Genomic DNA, 21,250 nt, shown 5'->3' on the forward strand with positions numbered 1-21,250 from the left:
AAAACCCACCAAACTGCTTGGATGAGAATCTTTCTTTTGGCAGAAGAGTGAAAAGTAAGTAATTTAGGTGGATTACTCCCCATTAATATGCCTTTGCAAACTTATTTAAAAACCCAAGATCTGGACTCTCCTTTAACCTTACCTTCAGGTTACCGTAATTCTCCAACTTCACTTCCTGATCATGAAGCAACAAGTATTTTCAGTCAAAACTCATCTCACTGTACATCTAATTGATAAATAAGGGATATTACTGTGAATGCAAAAAGATGGCTTTTTTCATGAGTATGGTAGAAATTGTCGAATCAGAAGCTCTATTAGAGAAATTCAAACTTTTGCAGGACTGAATTGAGATCCTAGGAGGACTATACATTTCCTTGCGACTTGTATTCTGTCTGTAGCACACAGTATGAAAAGCTTTCTGCCTATCACATGGGGTCAACGACATACCATGCTGATACTGAGATGAAAATCAGAACGGTTGTAAGGCTGCTCTCAGTCACCTTCTTAAAACCCTTAAGCAATCATTTTGCTTCCTTGGAATCAGGGAGAGAGAGCCTTTCCTACTCACAGTTGCCTTGTAACTTCACTTGTAGCAGGTTAGTAAGTGATAAGCTGCAGAGGAAAGCATTGTAAAGCTGCCATGTGGGGGGGTTTATTTTTGTCTTTCAAATAAGCATCTGCCAACAGAGCATGAGGTCCAGGTACTTCATTAAACTGTACGTTTCAGTCTTGCTGATGGATAGCAGCTACTGCGGGAGGTCAGAATCTGGCCCCTAATTTGACTTCTATGTAACAAAGTAAGGATTCTTTAGTAAGCTGAATTATATCATTATTATCAGCATGTCTGCAAATGTAACACCTCAGTGAAATAATTTCTAGGGAGATTCTAGACTGTGAATCATGATGCTGTGTTGTGAAATTTTGGCTGAAGTAGCTGTCATTTAAAAGGCTTTGTGAATGCATAGATTTCAGTCCTCTAACCAGCCCCTTTTTACTAACCCAAAAATTAAGAAATTATTCTTTCATGTATTTACCTTTCTTTAATGTCTTGACTTTACAACTTGATTAAAATGTACACTATTTATAGGTTTGATGCAATAAAAAAGACATTGTGTCTATCCACATACATATACTAGAAATTAAAAGTTGGGGGGGTGAGAAATGAAAAATTCATAACCTTGGATGTTGAGAAAGTCAGACCTGCTGTCTCCCCTTGAAGTCACCTAGGTGAGGCTTTTTGACATAATGGAAGCATCAATGAACTGCTCTTGATTAAAAGTTTGACAGGTTGACACTATCCCCCTGAATAGGAAGACCAGGGTTGAAAGAAAATTTTAATACAAACAGAATTTCATTAATACCACAGTTTGCTATAATGGGGGTCTTTTTTCCCCCTACTGTTATTTTTGCTTAGATGGTGTCATTACCTTTTAAAGGGGAAAGACACTATGGTTAAGCTTTGTCTCAGAAACTATGTCATGCTAATGGAACAGAAGCTTTCAAGTAAAATATGAAACAAACTGTCTGGAATTGTTCTGATTCTCCAGGCACAAACAAAACCAGTTTTAATAGGGTGGCTCCTTTAAGTGCAAGTTCTAGTCACTGAGCCAATCTTTATTTTGTAGAGAAAGTACAGAAATTAATTAAACAATATAAAATAATCGATATAAGTGGAATATCAGAATGGCCTTATGTCTCCCAAGATCCAAAAATATAGCCTCACTTCACTTTATTTACCTTTTGAGAGCTTTTTTTCTCTAATGTGGTAACTGTTAGACTCTATCTGCTCTGCTCAGTGTTAGGGCTGTCATGATGAAAGTGCATAAACAATATAAATAATAGTTTCTGGCACATAAAAGGAACTCTGAGTGGATTGTTCTTTTGGAATTTAACCATCACTATTTTTGTTTGACTTTCAGGGGTTTTTCTTATTATTTTTTATGTTTAATCCAAAAATTCTTGTAATCTTAAATTGATTATTTGAAAAAACATCATTCTTTTAACATTTACATCACAATTTAATATTTATAGCTTGATGCCAGGCAATTCTTATACAATTTAGTAAATATTTATTAAATCAGAGTTGTTTTTAAAGACTTAGAGTTTTGTAAGCACATTCTAGCACTAATATTCTTTGAAGCAGAATGTCAGCCTGTGCAAGTCAGCTTCTATATTGTATTTCCAGTCCTTGTCTGCAGTGATCCTTCTTGACTTTTCACTGCTGAATAGTTAAATAGTTTAAGCTCTTTCAGATCCTTGATATTATCAGGTTATATAACCTCCCGCTCCATTCCCATTCATCATCTCTGCAATGTAATATTTGCACATGGATTTTTTACTTCTTATTTGAGATTTGCAGAAACACTTAAAGCATTGATTGAACCCACAATATCTCTGTGATGCATTTTTAATTTCTTATTTAGAGGAAACTAAATTGAATTACTGTGAGGTTACAGTCAGTATTTTCTTGATATCATTTAACTGTAAGTGTTGAGTTTTTAGATGCAGAGCTTGAGGCATATTTACCACTGTAATTGCAGAGTCATTCTAACTCTTTTTTTGAAGATGAAGAGTGTTGAAGTACTGACTCACAGTGGAGAGCAGGCAGTGTGTATCTTGTCAGTTTGGAAGCCTAAAACTAAGCCATCTAAATCAATGAACTTGATACAATGCTATAAGCAGCTTATCCAGTCGCCAACAGAGTCAATAATAGAACTTGGGCATCTGCTTCACATTTTCTTGTTCTCCAACCATGCCATTTCTCTCTCCTTAAAGCATCAGTGACAGATTAAGTAAAAACGGACATGTGAGGAGTATGGGAAAGAGAATGCTGAAAACAAAGCAATTCAGAGCATTTTATCCTTTCTATCCAAGTCAATGGCAGGTGTTCTATGTCCTATTACAGCCTTGATAGTGTGCTATGCCGCATCATTTCAACATTCTTGCTCTCAGACTGGATGACTAAACGTCAGTTCAGATAGCAGTTATCCAATCCAAATGATCCACAGTTGGATGGCAGCAGGTGAGCAGGACAGTGTCCATTTCAGAAGCCTACCCTACCATTCCATACATGGAAGGCTGCAGATACTTCAGATTTTGTTAGTAGAAAAGAGTAGATGTAAACTAGGAAATATTTTCATGTGATTTTACAGTTCTTTCATGATTGATTATGGGTCTACACATGATGGAGAGGAGAGCTCTTCAGAATAAATATGAACAGTTCTGATTATCCATCTTCCCATTTATTGACACAAAATGGGCAATAGACAATGTGTTATAAGCAAAAAAATGTTTCACTGTATTAGGAACCATTTCTTTGCTAAAACACCCATAAAATCAACATCTTGACATGTTCCCCAGCAAGTTAATCTGATCGTGATTGGCTCTGAGTGAAATGGAAATGAGAAAATTCCAATAAGCATGTGGACATACAAACTGATTTTCAACCCATTCTAAACACAGGTTGGCTGAAGGCATTACTTGTATAGGCCAGTAAGTGAGAAGCTGAAGTGCATCTGAATGTAAAAGCCAAAATCAATTTGATTTTAAATGATTTTCAGCTGATTTTAAAAAGCAATGGTGTGGAACTTATGTGTAAGGTTAAAAGGCATCAATTTTATTCCTTACAGACTAAAGCAAGCTTATTTTTTCTCCTTTATTCAATTTGTTATTTCTTTTTATCCTGCTACTGTTTTCAAGGACCTGTATATCACTTTACCAGTTTTAGTTGGAATTATCAGACCAACAATGCAAAGCACTTATACATAAAACTGAACACCAGATGGGACTCCGTGAATATTATATTACTCATGGCAAATGAATTAGAGATGCCTTAAAAAAGAAGAAATCTGGTCTGGTGTGGCATGTCCTCAGCTTTATTCTATCTGCAGGCTTCTTTTGCCTGTATTCGTAGAGTAACCCAGTGGACTCTGATCAAAATCCCCTTTGGAAATAGCAAGAGCTGTTCTTGTTGAATTCAGTAGGCTGCTGGTCAGGCTGTGGTTGCCATTCATTTACTGAGCAAAATGATCATGTGATACAGGATCCATAACCAGTCTGAAGAAATCTGGACTCAATTTTTGTCCTTGTTTTGTGTAGTCTTGGCAATCTTGGGCAAAACATTTGCTCTCTTTCAGCCTTTGTTTCCTAAACTATAATGTGAGAAAAAAAAGTCCATTGTTTTTCACTTTTTGTTATCTATCCATCTAGACTTTACCTTTTTTGTCTCGGGAGTTTATTTTTATTGCATATGGAGCAGCAGCAACCCCTGCTTACGCCATTGGAAAACCAGGGGTTAGCCTCTTACAGTACTTGGAATGTTGCAGTGCTAATTAACTTGGCATTTCAGAAATATTTTGGTCAGTGACAAGGAAATGTAAGATAGTACAGCTCCTCAGATTGGATGGACAGACAGTGGCCAGAAAACTCAAACTGTTTGAAGTGATTGCTGTTTGTGCTTTGGAAAAATGCTCCTCAATACAGATGTGATAAGGACCCAGAATAGTGGTCAAACACAAGTTTAAATTATGCAGAGAGTTATTCCATAATGGAGCTTGGAAGAATTTAAAGGAATTTAAACTGGAACTGAATAGAGCTTGTTGAAATCTTCGCACTAATATCCATGATTAAGAATGGTGACAAATATATCTGTGCTATTTATTATAAAATCCCGTATCAGGAGGGATTAAAAAAACCAATAATCCATTTGTCTGGGAGCACTTTAAATGAGGAGTAAACAAGCTGTTTTCTGAGCCTTCTTTTCATCACCATAAATTGAAGTAGAATTTTCTCCAGAAATTAGACATGTGTAAGCGTCATGAGGTCGTTTGCATTCTCTCTTTCAGTCTCTCTGCATTCCAATCCTTATGGCTTCTAACACTATGGTTTAGTTTTCTGTTTGTATTTATAAGGGGATTTTATCGCTAATGTTCTTTGCACAATGCAATTAAAAATCCTTTTCCTTCCTGGATGCAAGGACTCTGAAGTCAGTTCCCCATATTTGATAGACTCCTTGCAAAGCAGTATGGTAAATCCCACATATGCAAAGAGATTACAATTAAGACCTTCAGAAAGCATAAATTTAAATTCAGACTCTTGTTTATGTGGGGTTTTTTTTACAGTGAAAAGTGCTTAAGTTGTCAACATTTGGAACCAACTTACGTATCTGAGGGTCTGAAATGCCCTTATCCCTTCGCTTCCTTTTAATGATTCTTTGTAGTACAAAATGTCAGTTTTCCAATCTAGATATTTACAGATTGTGTACTTTTTAGTACCATTTTAAATTATTCCTTATTTTTAAAGCTTCTGTCTTTGCAATGGTAAAAATTTAGTGATATAAATGGGCCACTAAAATGGACATTTAACTAATCCATCTTCTTTACAGTAATACAGTTGCACCAGTTCCTACATAATCTCGTTTCTGAAAACATTAAAATTATTTTGAAGAAATATTTGTTGAGCTGAATTTTCTCAAGAATTTTGTGCAAAATCTTTTGTTTGTTTAAATATTCTAAAGATTTTGTGCACTTGTTTGTGTGCCATAATGCTGCTAATAAATTGGTAAGGAGCTACAGAAGTGCCTACACAGATTCACAATTGCAAAAATTTCTGGGACAGTACTGAGCATGAAGTGGATGATATGAGTCTATACCAGGTTAACATCTTGAAAATTATACCTTGCCCTCAACTCAAAAAGACCCTACATACAGGATTTAGAAGGGGTAAAAGCCAATTTCTGGGAAGATTTCCAGATGAGAAGAGGCTAAGTAAGATGAGCTTAGAAATAGAGGTGTGAAGGCTGCATAAGTCCTCATGATACAATCTTAAATTTTATGAAAAAGCAATAGGGAATGCTTAATCTCTATTTCTTAAAATTGTTAATAGTGCTTAAACCAATGGAAGTGTTTATCCACATGAAAGTATTAATAAGCTGTGGAACTCTACAGTATGCTATAAAAGCTGAAGTATAATTAGATTAAGAAAGCAGTTATCTTGACTCATGAAAGGTACTCTTATCCTTACAATTAAAATACAAAATCCTTGCTATTGAAAATAGTGTCTTGATACATTCTCAGCTCAGGAAATCTGGAAGAGCTGAATTACAGGATACACATCGTAGAAAGGAGCTCTCTGTGTTATACAATGCTGAAGAATTGCTTTTCCAGAAGTTTTTGGGTTTGTGGTTTTTATTCCACCAGGAAATCTGATGGAATATAGGGAAATCCCACAGTGGTGTTACACCCTCACAATTGTTTCACTATTTTAAACCTGTCACACAGCCACTCTGTCTTGACATCAAATACAGTTTCTTTCATTTCCAAGTATGCTGATAATGCACTCTCTCACTCAGGTACATAGCAACTTTATTCCTGTCCACATTTCACACCCCAGATAATGCCGTGTGTATTCTATAACATAAATGTAGAGCACATAGCAAGTACTAAAAGAAATTGATCTGTTCACATGGGCAAGGTTTTGAGCTTGTCTCCTACTAGCATATACATGCACCTACACACAAGTGTGAAATAGAGCAAGAACGCCTAACCTGAGGCCTATACTCACTCTAAAAATACCAGAGTTTAGCCCTGAACTGTTTTTATCTTAATCAGGGATTGAAATCCACAGTAAAACCTAACATCCCAGAATTTGAATAATCCATTTTATGTTGAGAAGCATGTTGCGACCAGTGATGATTTTTTTTCCCCCACGAGCTAATCTGGCACATAAAGGATGAGAACATTAGACATTTGCTTCTTTTTATTGCAAAGTAGTAAGTAGCTGTTTCTTGACAGGACGAAAGTTGAGTCACTCTCAGGAGGATTGCACTACCAGTGTCCTTTGCTTATTGCTATCTGGTATTGTCTCAACAATGCAGAGCCTGCTGTTATCCATTACTTTCTCTTCTCGTAGAGCTGCTCTGGATTAGCTAGGCAAATCTCTGGCTGCTTAGCATTTTGCACACTACCAGCAGAAAGAGTCAGTCCCTACAAGTCACTCACCTTGAGAGACGTGGCTGCCCAATTTTTCCAAGTAGTGCTTGGATTAGAGTTTGACTGTCACTGGAAGTGCTGAGTGAATCCAGGGCTAAAACTCCCCATGGATTCACATTGTGCTGCGCCTTTCAAGAAAGGAGGAGAACTTGGGGTTTTTATTATCATTTGTGCATGAACCAGCATTGTCAGAGTCTAGACATGCTTCATGAACCACCAGACTTCCATTGTCCCCAGTCGCTGTGAATGGAGTTACTGCAGGGCAGAGAATGGTGAATGAAGCCATTAAACACTTTTTTTTCCCCCTCTCTCTTGCTGGGTCTTCAAAATGCAAAAAACTCAACCTTTTTAGGCTGACTCCCCCGCCCCCAGTCCACACACAACCATTCCGGTTAGCCCAGCCACTCCATGGAAGTATTTCTTTCTACTATCTACAGTAGCAAGAATAGATGAAAAGTCGAGCTTGTGTCATCAGGGGGAGGAGGGCAGAGCTCACCCACCAAAAGGTGATCAGCAACTACCTTGTTTGCTTCACCCTTAAGTGCCCCTTTACTGTATGCAAGCACCTGTAGAGGCTAAAGTCTCCTGAAAATGATTGCCTCCTGAGTTTGGGGCTTTGAAAGGTGAGTGAGGGGGAAAGTTTGGATGCATAAATAAGCTGAAAAAATCCTCACTGTCAAATGAAATGTTTCTCTGCTTTATCACCATTATTTTTAGTGAGATTTTGCATTATGGTACCTTGAGTTTTAAATTAAATGTCAAATATAATTTGGCACTACAAAGAATGAATTATGTGACTGCCCTTAGAGAAAATCAGAAGGCTTAGCTCAGTGAGTTAAATTGGTATCTGCCTTATACTGAGCTGATGTGGGCTAATTGATTAGGATCTGACAGGATACCATATTGCAAATTCAGCACAATCTCTTCCATTAAAAAAAAATAGACCTAAGATCCCTTTAGGGAAAAGCAAAAGATCTTCTGCAAAACAGAATGGGGAGAGGAAAAGAGTGTCTTCAAGGGCTCTCTTTTGCACTTATGGGTTAGATTCCCCATAAGCCCATACTTCTTAATGCTACAACATGTATGTTAATATGCCCCAGGTCACTTTGGAAGCAGGTTAACAATCAAAGTTCAGGTTCTTCTGGCCTAATTTTAAAGAGCAGCAAAATATTTTCTCAGTTAGCTGACTAAATATATCTCCATAAGAACTAAGATGACAAAGTGCCACTTTAGATCATTAGAGGAGGGCAATACATTTTAATCAGCTATTACATGAGGAAGGGCAAACCAAGTTCTGTAGCAATGGGTCATTTTATAAATTCAGTACTTGTGGCCCTCTCCCTTTCAAAATGCATGATGTTATTTCCTGGAAACATCAGTCTTAAAAACTATTGTCAAGTAAACAAGCCTTGTGTTTCTCACAGCCTTCATGTCTGTGTAGTCTGGGTTTAATTTTCTGTTAAGTACGGGTAGTGTAGGGGGGAGGACTAAGTCTGAAGTTCTAATGTAGTCAGGCTGGAATCTGTCACTCAGCTTATTGCATGTTGATGACTCAGTGCAGTTTCAGCTGTAAGCAGACCATGATTTATGGACACCAAGTGAACTCCTGCGGCAAAAACCAGCCATGAGATCAGAGCAGCAATAGGGCCCTTTTTTGGCAGGAGACAGCGCCTGCATTTTTCTCATTCATGCCAAACTGCTTTGCACGGCAATTAGCTCTGTCCTCATTTAGTCTCCAGTCCCAAAGGGTAATGAAAGTCATATATCATCTTCAAGGCTGCTAATTATCCAGCTCAGTTACAGGTAGGCTTTGTAACTGTGAGAAGGGTCTGTCTGCTTGATATTTATTGCTCTTCCAATAAGCAAGCAAAGGAGAAGGGGGGGGGGGGACTTTCTTGAAAGCTTGCCCATACCCCTTGCCTCAGATCCTTGACATACCTTCGGCAAATGTGCTAGTCAAAGGGGAAATGTCTTCATTCCACATATCCATTTTTCATGCTGTAACTAAACATTCAGCAAGAAGAGAGAGCAAGTGCTTGAAACACGAGAGAACATACATTTGGAGTGAGCTTGTCTCTAGTTGTTTGCTTGTGGAAAGACAATCCTCTGAATAAACAGACATGAAAACAGGAAGGGCAGTAGGGAGGAATGAGGAACTTCTTTCTCCTCCTCCATTCCTTTCTCCTCCCTGCCCTTCAGTCCATGCCACAGCAGCATCTTGGGAAAATGATGGGGTTAGAGAACTGCATTTTTTTTACTGAAGATATACCAGAGGAATTTGATATTTCAAGCCTTTTACCATCATCCCTGAAATACAGTAAAATTCAAGTCTCTATCCAGAGTTCAGGCTCTGCCTGACTTTCTGTAACAGGCTGAACCAGATGCTTGACAATTTGTGTTGTTTTGGAAGTTGGTATTAATAGAGCCAGGTCTTGCAACTAGGAGAAGTCTTTTGCTGTAGTCAAAGTATTGGCTAAATCAACAGTCCGAGTAGCTGAGTCTTTACTGTGCTAAGAAATGAACTTCAACCTGTTTATTTAATTTAATTTAATTTCTTTTCATTCATGAAATCCTTTTAACTTTTGAAAAGGTTTGATTTGGTTTTGACTTATTGTTTCATTTGCATTTTACATCTTTATTTCATACTTATTTTGATCAGTAGACCTGAAGACTGCAAGGACCAAGACTAAGCAATCTGTTGCAGTGTGAATTTGGGGGCATCTCCAGATCCTATTGGCCAGTGAAGGAGTTGCCAGATGTCCTTTCTAAATGCCCAGTGAAGTCTTACGCTTCATATGAAAAGCTTATAGAAAAGCTTCCTCCAATATTTCACATCGGCTGGGTGCCTTTTTGGCACTGGTGGCAGTGGCTGCTAAGGAAAAAGCTACTGTGCATATGCAGGAAAGCAATTTTGCAAGCTCCAGCCCAGGGCACAGCAGTGCACACTTTGTGCAGTGGACCTGTGTGTGTGCAGCATGCATGGAGTGACACTGAATCTCGAGGCGTGACATCTGATCTCTCTGCTATTATCAAGGCTCCCATTTACTACAGCCACCATTGTCTCAAAAATCCTTATGACGACCTCGTTGTGTAGAAAGGCACTTGTCAAAGTAAGCACCTTGAATGGGAGCTGGGGCAGAAATGGTGGGTAAAGCCCAGCAAATAAAGAGCTTTGGCTGGCACTGACCTGCGGCTAGAGGTAAAATGAACAGGAGGAGGAGAGGTGCTGCTCAGCATTTGTACACCATGAGAGCAGCATGTGACTGTACTGGCAGAAGGCAGAGAAGAGAAGAACCTACTGTCACAGAGGAGACAATGCTGCAAAGAGAGTACACTGCTGAAAGGTATGTGGCTCTTCGGGTGGGAGCCAAACTGCAGCACGGTGGGAGATCTGCAGCCTTTCAAGGCTTTGAACTGCGGTGTGGCATTGGGAGGGGCCCAGCACTGCTCTGGTGCCTCTGGGTATCTCTGCTGGATTCATCCAGGCCTGACTTTCATTTCTGTCAGCAGCAGGAAAGCACTTACAGGGTGGGGATTTGAAAGAAGGAGAGGAAGTTCCTTATTCTTTTTTTACATCTCCTCTGTATCTTCACTGATGTAAAAAATGGAGGATCAACTTTCATGATAAAATGTGATTTCATTTTTCACTGTGTTGAGAATGGCAGAACGTTTTGTGTGGTTCTCATCTTGGCCTGGATGAAACACTAGGAAACTGGATGAGAGCCAAGCAGTGCAGACACCAGGACTCAGAGGAACATGGCAAACGAGTGGGTGCTCATCTGTCGTGCACTGGCAGGTTCCCTTGAGCTCAGTAGTACTCATCTGATTTATACCAGTCACAGAGGTGCCCCCCAAACCTTGAGTTATTTGTCTGCGCTGTCTTTGCCAAGTTTCCAAACCTGTTGACTTGAACTTTCAGTAGTTGCATTCCAAGTGCTCTCACCCCACCCTTCCTGGCAATAGGTATCCACGTAGGTCCTTGTGATGGCCGTGGGAACTGCTGTTGTATATCCTGCTGCAGAACAGAGAACTGGTATCTGTATCCTGCTGTCTTGCAGAGTCAGGGCTTGAGGCACTGTGCCACTGCTGCTGAGGTGAAGGGCAGTGAGTTGGATAGAAGTTGTTCAGGATGAGAGTGATGGTCTCTCTAATCTGGGCTCTTGGCACTAGTAATGGCTAGTACTAACTGCTGTAGAGGAAACTGCCCCTTTTTCTCCTATCATTATTCTGATATGAAACAACTCTTTTTTCTCAACAGTAAGAATATCTGTTTCTAAAAAAAAAGTTGACTTTGCACTACTTATTCTGTAGTCCCCTAGACTTGTCTTTTTACAGCTCTTGAAGTTTTTCTGCTGTCTTTTTGTGTATGTAGCAGACAGTGGGGGAATGGATAAAAAATGTTAAAGCCTTCCTCCAAATTTTGCTGAAGCCAATAGTATATTGCCTTTTCCATTCCACCATTTGGTTTAGATCTGCCTCCTAAGCCACCTTTTCATTTAATGGTAATTATCATGACACCAGTATTCAGTATAGTTTTGGAGGTAGTGTTCTCTGAGATGAAGATGAAAATAATGAATGTTCAAGCCTCACCTCACAGTTCCCTGTCCATAAAACTTCTCTTACAATTTCATTTAATTTGGTTTAATTTACATTTATTGTCTGATCTCTTGAAACAATCATTTGTCTGACATGTTGCTTCCCATTTGCAGTTGTATTACCAATGACCATGGTATCATAAAGGCAGGTATGCTAAATGCTTACTATTTATCAGTAACTTGATTTATTGCTGTGCGGCGAATAACACAGGAATCTGCTGTTTCCTTTCTTCATCGAAAAGGGGTGATACTTGGGTATAGTTCTGTATCAGCCATGGCTAATCTATTTGTAAGCTCCAGAAGGGTGGTGAAAGGGTGTCTGTCCCTTGTCCTTGTGTTGTGTCAGCAGCAGCATTCATCCAGCTGTGCAGCTGTACTGGGGACCGGATCTGGCTGACTGCTGAGGATGCAACTACATGTGCTGACACAAAGCGTGGAGGACAGGTGAGGTGGGGGAAAGGAAGATTTGTCCCTTGCAGTAGTATTTCAGAGTTCAACTAGATGAAGCTGACCATAAAATCACACCTTTACTGTAGCTGCATCTCTGCTCTTCCCATTTAGGCCCCAGTTTGTTAGATGATTCCTTCAGCAAGGGAGAAGAAAAAAAGGAACACGTAGACATGCTTAATGTGTTTAGAAATGTGCAGGATAAAAAGATCCAATCTATTGAAACAATTAAAGTCTTTCCTGTAAATACTTGTGTGTTTTACATGCCCGATTTACCAGAATGGCACTGCTGCAAATGGAAACTGAAAGACTATTCTTGGAAGTTGTGTGCTTTGGATCTGTCACATACAGGGATTTTCTGAAAAGCTAAGCAGAAGGAGTATTTCTAAGGAGGAGTTTAATTTGAAAATAGGCTGTTAGGTGAGCCTGAGAAAGATATAACAATCAAAAGTCTTTGATCATGTTCTATCTCAAAACTCTCATCCTTGCTGCATGGACCTTACACAAAATTCAGCTGTTCTCCAAGCCTAAAAAGAAACCTGCTGTAAGATAATTTTATTGTTTCCTTTCAGATTAAGCAGAAAAAAGAGAAAAGATTGGAGAAAACTCTATTTGGGGCAATTAAACTGTGGATTTTCAAAATTGTTCTTGAGTGTGAGTTAACTGCCATGGGAACCTTGCTCTGCATATTCCGTGTGGCAAACTGTTGTGATAAGCCTCCATGTTGAACAGCTTGGGCTGCAAAACAACTCCAAACAGCTCCTGGGGACTTTGTTTGGGAAGAGGTGACCCTGGCTGACTCCCCTCCCAGCTGCTGTTGCATGGGGGTGTTTCTTAACTATGCTATCCCAGAGGCCACTGGCATTCCTGCTAATGGGTAGCAATGGGTCTGTGCTGCAGCCAGATGGCATTAGCTCTGTCAGAGACAGGGGAAGCTTCTGGCAGCTTCTCACAGAAGCCACCCTTGTAGCCTCCTCCGCTGTTGAAATCTTGCTATGCAACTTCAATACATCCTTAATCAGCACTGCATAAAAAAATCGCTCAGAGAATTCAGGTATTCAATTTTTTATTACTAAAATGTCTCTGTGTATAAAATTGGTAGGAGGGAATAGGCATGGTGTGTATTTTGTCATCCTTTAAATTTTATTTTCATGGATAAATGACTAAAGAATGGGCTGTACAAATCACCAATCAATACATGTGATAAGGGAAACATGCAAAAGAGCTCTGAAGTGTGAGATACAGGACATGAAAGTATTATTTCTTATGATGGAGGTTTTGTTTTCTAACATACATTTCTATGCTCAACAGTTAATGCATTGCTTCTCTTCCTTTTGTAACAGGCAATCATTAAAAATTTGACCAGCTGTGACAGGGAAGACATCAGGTCTCATTTGGTAAATGTTAAGCTTATTTTCAGGGCTACCAAACCTTTGGCATACGTATGTGAGGAAGGGTTGGGAAGGAATGTTTTCTCCAATCTCTTATGTATGCTGCTCTGTACATGCTCTTGTATTTTGGTCATCTCTCTAATATCATGTCCATGTCATTCCATTTTATGACAGAGCAAGCAAAGACGCACTATGGGCATAGAACAAAGGAGGCCAAAGCTTTCAGTGCTTTGAAAATTTGTTCTTTGCTCCATAAAGAAGTCTTGAAGAGCCTACAAGAGAACACATCTCTTGTGCTGATGAACTCTGGCCTTTCTATAGAGTGTCCTTTTAGGACAGAGGGCTCTAATTGATTATGGTCTGCATCTTGAATATGTACATAAGTATTCTGGAAAAACAAAAGTCTATGTTGATATTGATTTGAAATTTTATTGAAAATCATCATAGCACAAAACAAAAGTAGCTTGGTGGTGGTACTGCTGCTGAAACACAGGTGCACCCTTTTATGGGAAGTAACCAAAGGTCTTTGTGAGCTCTCATGAGAATTCAATAAGCAGTACACAGTAGCTGGCTAGAATCAGCTAATTAATGGGTTTATTCTATGCTGATTTCTTACTACTGAGTTTTTAAGGGAATAATGGAAGGCTCTTTCTCAAATTAAATATTCTGTGTTTCATTCACATAAGTTACCTGTTATTCATGGTTCTCTTTCTTGATCCAAGGATTGCCATCCCTGGGCTTCTCCGCTGAAGCTCAGAGTCCTGGGACCCCTGTGGCTTTCCTGCTTTGGGGACACCAGCACAATAAAGGTCGTGAGTAAAGAACAAATGCATTATTACTGTTTAAGAAATCTTCCTGAATATGCAAGATTTTCTTTCTCGTAAGTACGGAGTTACTTCATAATTGCTGTTCTGTTTTGCTCTAACTGTTTGAGGCTATTCCTATCAAGAATCATAGTGATTCTGTAGCTGGTAACACCACAAAAGTAAGTGTGGCCATGCATAATTCTTACCTGCTTGTGTCTAGGCTATATCTCATTATGATTAATTAACATGTATTTTGGGCAAGAAGGAAAATGTTTTATTTAATAATACAGTAAGCAAATTACCAACATACCAATGTTTAGTGAACCATCAGTGGAAGTGGTCGTTTTCAGATTCAAAAATGATCACACTAAATAATTATATTCAGAAGCAATCCTTTTATTCCTGTCTTGCTTCATATAGTTGGACTCATGTTTATAGGGTTTTCAGTCTTCAAGCCAAGGCAACCGTCCAGTTGTTCTCATTCAAACTGAAAGTGATTTTCTTTTAAGTCCATTGCAGTATTTGCTCATTCTAGGCTATTTAAACATCATTGCTAAACAAGCAAGAAAACACCTTTTCCTCTAGCTGGTTCTGCAAGCAGTACCGTACTGCTGTATCCCAGGTTGGGCCTGGCTGCAAGGAGCAGAGATTGGAGTGTCCAGGAGTCTCAATGTCTCTGCAGTACAGTGACTAGCACCTCATTTGGGGCAGGGCTCAATTACATTTTGTGGTAGATCCCTGTCCAAGAAGAGAGCAAGAATTATACGAGCTCTTTCTCTTTCATGGCTTCCTGAGTGCACTCCTACCTCTCTGATTTCTGCTTCCCCAGCTCCTGATGCCTCATATATATCTGTGTCCCAGCTGAGACTCATTGGCAGAGGAAAGCAATCAGAGCTTGCCTTTCAGCTTTCTGCATAGTTCCCAGGGGTCTATATGCCTTGAAGGCAAAAAATCTTTTGTGCTTATTGCCAATACAGATATTTTCATCCTGTTTATGGATACATCAACACTGAAAGTGCTGAGACACACAAGCTGGTGCAGCATGACAAAGTCTGGAACAAAGAATGGTGGGAAGGACAGCGGATTGTATCCATGCTTGCTTTCTAGAACACTGCTTGGTCTAAGGAACAGCATGTGTGCAAACACAGTCAAATGGCCTCTAGATCTGAGCTCTTATCTCTGCACATCATCACATAGACTAACCATTCAATCTGCATCCTGGAGTCAGACTCTCAAGTCCTCAGTGAGGGAAAATTCTCATGGAGTCTGGCAGAAGAAACATATCATTTTGTTCAAAAACACTGAATATGCAGTAGCAGCTGTGAGTTGTCAAATCCAGCATAGGATTATACCCCACATCATATGCTTCAGCACTTTATACAGACTATGTTTAAATTAATTTTTAATTAGCTCATTATACAGATAGAAGATCTGCTCATCTCAAGTTTTATAACCACAACTTTGCCTGCAGGTCTCTCTATCAGACAGTTGGATGATGGCAGCACCCAACTTCAGCTGGAAGTGCTCAAACCCCGCAGCAATGAGACTAATATTAAAAAAGCCCTGATAGTATCAGGCACCACACTCCATTATATCATGACTGCATTTCCATCTTCAAGCCCAGTCTTCCTATAAAGATCTTGTGGAGGGCAGGGGCTCATGACAGCTGGAAAACCTACATGCCACAGAGAGACAAAGATATCTGACTGTGCATAATGGTGCTACCCATAACCTTGGCATAGGTTTTGATGATTAAGTGCAAGGTAAGCCCACCCAAAGTGATTCATATGAATTGTTGGTCTGGAGATCTCAAACCACAGATCTCCCTCTTCTGGCTGGAGAAGGTTTTCTAGACATACATGCCTGATGAAATGTGGTGGTGCCAGTTGCCCATAATAGTATTACCTGCTTTGGAAATACCTTCTCTTCTCTGTTCCAAATCTGTTCCCTATTGTGAGATACACTGCAGATGTACGTAGCTTGAAACACGAATAGAAGTGGCTGAGAAAGTACTGACTTTACAGACCTGGAATTAGGGTACTTCTAAAGCCATTTGTTTAGGTTTGTACAGGAAATACGTTGCACAGCTAGGGGCAGGCCACAGATCACTTAAGATCCAAGTATTGTGCTTAACCATATATCATCCTTATCTCCCTGGTATCTGCATGGTAACAGTTTCTTCATTAAATGTTTTTAGTTGCATTAACATATTCTCCTTGGAGCTTTCAAACTACCCCAGTGTAAAAAGCTCACCACAGTTATAATGAGATCATTCAGAAAATTTGTTTTGTCTTTTGGGTTTTTTTTCATTCCATTTGCTATCATAAATGCCCTCAGAGAAGTAATTTCCATGACATCAGGAGCTGGACTTTTTATATGTTTCAGTATGACTTTTTAAGGACAGCTGCACGGCAGGGGATTGGCTTCACACTCATCAGACAGAAGCAAAGGCTGTCAGCTTGACACAAACTGTAAACTTGACTCAAAAATTCTTGTGAAAGTGTATGATTTGTTCTTTATGCTACAGCAAATCTTTATGGAAGGATGCTCAATCTCAATTTAGTTTCTATGAAATCCTGTTCTTGGCCCATGTGGAACCATACTTCACTTCAGTGACGAGAGGTGATCCAGCTGCAAAGACTCCTTAAGCTATTGTCCAGCCATTCACACCTCTGGAATTTCATAATAAATTGAATCAACTGAATGCATGGGGGGGTGAGGTGGAGGGGGGGGGTGGTTAGACAACGAACAGATCTGAATGAGTGGTGAAACCAATGACTCATCTCAGTCTCTAATTTCATTCCTGTAGGGATTGTTTATCTAGGAAGAACAGGGTAGGGAACGTGTGGATATAGGTGCTGTTTATTTAGAGCTGTAGTAGAAAGTTAATTCCTAAGTAGAAGCTCTGCTCTGAAGCAGAGACAGAGGGCAACTGATTTGCTATAGGGCTATAATGAATTTATTTATTTTAATGACATTTCTTGTCTTTTATGTGTAACAAAAGAAGATAGTGACTTTCTTCAAAGCCCATCTGTTTGAGATCCTTCATTGTTATTGATTTCCATTCAACTCCTTCCAGCTTCTCTATGAGTTAATGGCATTCAAGGGCCAAAGCCTAGTGATATATTTACTGTAGTTTTATCAATGTTGTACAAAGCCTCATCTCTTCTCTAGTTCCTGATTGTGGTGAGCCCAAGGATGGAAAACTAAGCAGCACTGAAGAATTTCAATATCCTATTTCACTGCAAACTCACATTAAATTTGCTATTCTCTTTGAAGTCAGCAGAAAAGCCCTGACTGACATCAACTGAATATCTGGTTCTGTGTTTCTGACAACATTACTGCTTGTCTGGTGTAGCAGTCCCTGTGGCCGCTGAGAGTGAAAAGTAGCTGAGGCAATTTCTCAGAGGCTGGGAATACTAAGAGTCCAGATAATTCACCCTCTAACTAGCCTGGCATCCCCTTCACTTGTTCTTTTCAACTTGTGCTGTTACTGCCACTGTGTCATGGGTCTGTGCTGAATTGTCTGGAAGGATACAAATGAGGGCATGGAGGTAACTGTTGGGCATGAAAGGGGGAGTAAGCAAATATTTTGCTTGCCCAAGAGTGGGAATGTTCTCAAAGAACCTGGCTATTTCTCTGAATATAGATGTTGCAGATGATTTTCTGTAAGAGACAGGCATCCTGCCTCCAAAAATAACTTGTGCCTGATCTTTCAAAACCCTTCGTAATGTACCTTGCCAGTTATATGTTGCTGAGCAGGAAGGTTGAGAGGATTATTTCAGCTGTGGCAATCAGTTTTCACCTTGAACCACAGGATCAGATTACTTTTGGTATTTAATTTTGAAATATTTCCCCCAGCTGTATGGTACCTTTGCATGTTTCCCGGATGAATTTCATTTTGTTATTTCCTGCTCTTATTTCTAAGCTTTTTCAGGTCCTTTGTGTTATTTCTCTGTCTTTGCTTGTGTTTGCAACACTTCCTAATTTAGCATCTTCTGCAAATTTAATTACTGTATCAACTTTTTATATCACCTGATTAGTGGTTTTAAAATATTACTGAACATCACTTGAATTTAACACGGTCTCTGCCAATTTCCCAAGGGGCAGTTCCCTCAAATCATTTGTTCTTGAGGGTTTATGCATGGTTAGTGTATATGACACTGTGGATGTACTTGAGACTACTCAACAGAAATTGCTGACGTCAATTAATGCTTTCTTTGCTCTGAAAGACTTCGTCTACAGACATCTCAAAGGTGTGAAACAGCATAATTAGGGCATAGGGACATGGTTGTGCAATAGCACATGTGAGTTTTCTACAGGAAACATCTAGCAAAAGTGAATTTAAAGTTGTCACAAACATGCTTCATGTCATAGGTGGAAAATAAAGACTACAATAGGGAAAGAAGACGCGGATAGTCCAAGCAAGCCTGATAGTTCTTTTAAGGATCAGGACTAGTGAAAGCAGTGGTAAAGAAAGAGGTCCAAGGGCAGTGCTTTGTAGTGCTCTAAAACAGTGTTTTGAATTTGATTTATAAGTGGAAACCAGGGAGCTGAGGAAAGAAAAGCATGAAAAGAGAAAAAATACTTGAGATGGCCATTTCAAAAAAGTGGAGTAAGAAAGCTGTGAGACCAAAAAAAAAAGAGATGTGTTGATGTAGCTGAGGAAGCAGATGACTAATGTATGAGCTCTGAGCAGTAAAATAAAGAAAAGGCTGAATTTTTAGTTTTTAGACCCAGTTTTATGCTACCATCTAAACAAACGTAGTTGAATATTTCAAGTGACTTTCCATTAAATGATTTACTAATGTTTAATGTATCATGTATAGATTATTTGTTTTTTAAATTCAGCTGTATGGCAGTTTAGTAAGAGTGTAACAAGTTCCTTATGCAACCTCTTTGTTAGTGCTTCATGCAAGCTCATGGTTCTTGGAGATTATTTTTTCCTGTGCCTGTTTGACTTCAGTGGAGATTCCTTACTGGGCTGTCACATCTCTTTGATCTGCTTGCTCTTCTTTACCTTTTGTGATTGCCTATATTTTTAATACGGAAGAAAGAACATAATTAGGTACTTTGTTTACTGTGTTTCTTTTTACACAAGTTGTCTCTTACATTTGAAGAGAAATCTTCTATTTAGTGATTTTTATAGTGTTATTTAATATCTGTATTTCCACTATAGTGAATAGTATTTTTCAATTATGTCCACTTTCTATTTTAGATACTTTATTCAGCCTAATTGTGAACCAGGTGCTAGGTGCTGAGCAAAAGCAAAGAAAGTGTGGGCTTTTTCTGAGTGCATTTGCAGCTTATTGACAGTTGTTGTACTGTTCTGGTGTTTGGAACTGATAACATTGTATTTTAAGCACTGTCAGTGTTCTAAAACAGTCTTCACCACACTGGAGATTTTAATAAATTTGCTTTGGCAGAATGAAACTGGAGAGGTTAATTGGGTTTCCTGATTGTGTTTTTTTTAACCAAAACGCAGTTTACAAGACCACAAAAAAGTGATGGTCAGATAGGATTTAAACCAGAAATGAGGCTGTTTGTACAAAAGCCTGTCAGGAAGCCCAAAGCTTTTTGTGGGAGATATGCAGGATTTACATAATCAAACTTCAGGAATCTAGCCTGCATGTGTGAGCTAGGTCCAGGCTCCTCATATACTGAATTGAGAGAGGTAAGTACCCACTTCTTCATTGTCCTCGGGAAGTTCCCCTTTCCCATAAAACCTCCTGGCCGAGGGACCTCTCGGAAGAGGGTAGCACTCTCCCATTGTGCACCACACTGCTGTCTCCAAGCAGGGGTCTGCACAGGCAGAGTCTCAGTAGTGAACAGTTATGTGGGTTTTTTTAAGAGTTATAACACTAAATCTAGAACAACTGTCCACCTCTGAAATCACAGCTATGCTTAGGAATCAGTGTTATTGTGAGGGGACAGCTGGCAAATGAGATCAGATGGTCTTTTACACAGAAGAGAGCCTGCATTGAAGAGGGTCAGATCAGGAGCTCGTCTGTAAATGAAACCCCGGCCCTCACTAGGCTACACTCCAGTGGGGAAAAAAAAAAAAAAAAAAAAAGGCTCAGTGCACTTCTCTGGTAACCTCACTTATTAGGCAATTTTAATATAGCTGTAATAAGCTCCCTTCAAGCCAGACCTTGGGTAAGGCCTTAGAAATGCTCAGCTGCCATGTGGCTTGTAACAAATATCACAAAGTATTGATTTATTCCATAACCACTCCCTGCCATGTGTTATGTAAATAACGACGTTTGATAGAGTGTGTGGTTCTCCGTGCTGTAATGCAGAGGTCTTGGGAAGGTCTTGAGTCAAAAGATGAAAGGCCAACTGTCTCCAGTTGTCCTTAGGATGTGTGCATGACACTGGAGCTGCATACACACACACACCAAGCCCTTCCCTTTTGAGTGCATTTAATAATTACGATTTTAATATTGTATCTGGTTCTGATCTGGCTGGGTATAATCTTCTAATTACATAGCTTTCAATTTTCTCAAATTGTTTCTATCTTTAACACTGTTAGTAATTCTCTACTGGTAAAACTAATTCACAGTGCTTTCATTGCATATGCTTATATCTCTACAGATTTAAGCTAGAAAAAAACCATGCAGTCTGAAAACACCACTAATTGTACTTCAGCTTGTATGTTGGGTTGCAGAGCAGCCTCGCTCTGTTTTCCCACAGCCAAGAGAAGGCCTCAAGGCCAAAATGTCACCTCAGATTTCTTTTGATCTCAACTTATATTTTATTAACCCTTTTAACTTCACTGAGGGCGTGCAAGGAAACATGTATATTCCCTTTCATATAAACCCAGCATTGTCCTTACATCTTGCGTGCAAATGTATGGACAGTTTTTCATACAAAGGATTATTTAGATGTAATCTATATGCCTTGCGAGTTACAGATAAGAAGGGGCGGGCAGCATTTATTCTGCAATGTTTATGATTTATTTCCCTTTTATTTTCTCTCTTTAACTTCATCCAAAATATTTCTGAGAGTCTTAGTGAAATATA

General features: G+C 39.3%; 1 long non-coding RNA gene across 3 annotated transcripts in view; it reads left to right on the forward strand.

Annotated features, from left to right (window-relative positions):
- Positions 1–9,777: 9,777 nt before the first annotated feature.
- LOC125329728 overlaps positions 9,778–21,250 on the forward strand; it is an 85,168-nt gene continuing 73,695 nt past the window's right edge. For 2 of the 3 annotated variants that reach the window (XR_007205244.1, XR_007205246.1), the window contains exons 1-3: positions 12,966–13,085; positions 13,375–13,428; positions 14,145–14,302. This is a non-coding gene — a long non-coding RNA (uncharacterized LOC125329728). Of the gene's footprint in view, positions 10,334–12,965; positions 13,086–13,374; positions 13,429–14,144; positions 14,303–21,250 lie in introns of those variants that run through there. The other variant, XR_007205245.1, reaches the window with a different exon arrangement.

The sequence above is a fragment of the Corvus hawaiiensis genome, chromosome 8, assembly GCF_020740725.1.
Source record: "Corvus hawaiiensis isolate bCorHaw1 chromosome 8, bCorHaw1.pri.cur, whole genome shotgun sequence".
NCBI lineage: Eukaryota > Metazoa > Chordata > Aves > Passeriformes > Corvidae > Corvus > Corvus hawaiiensis.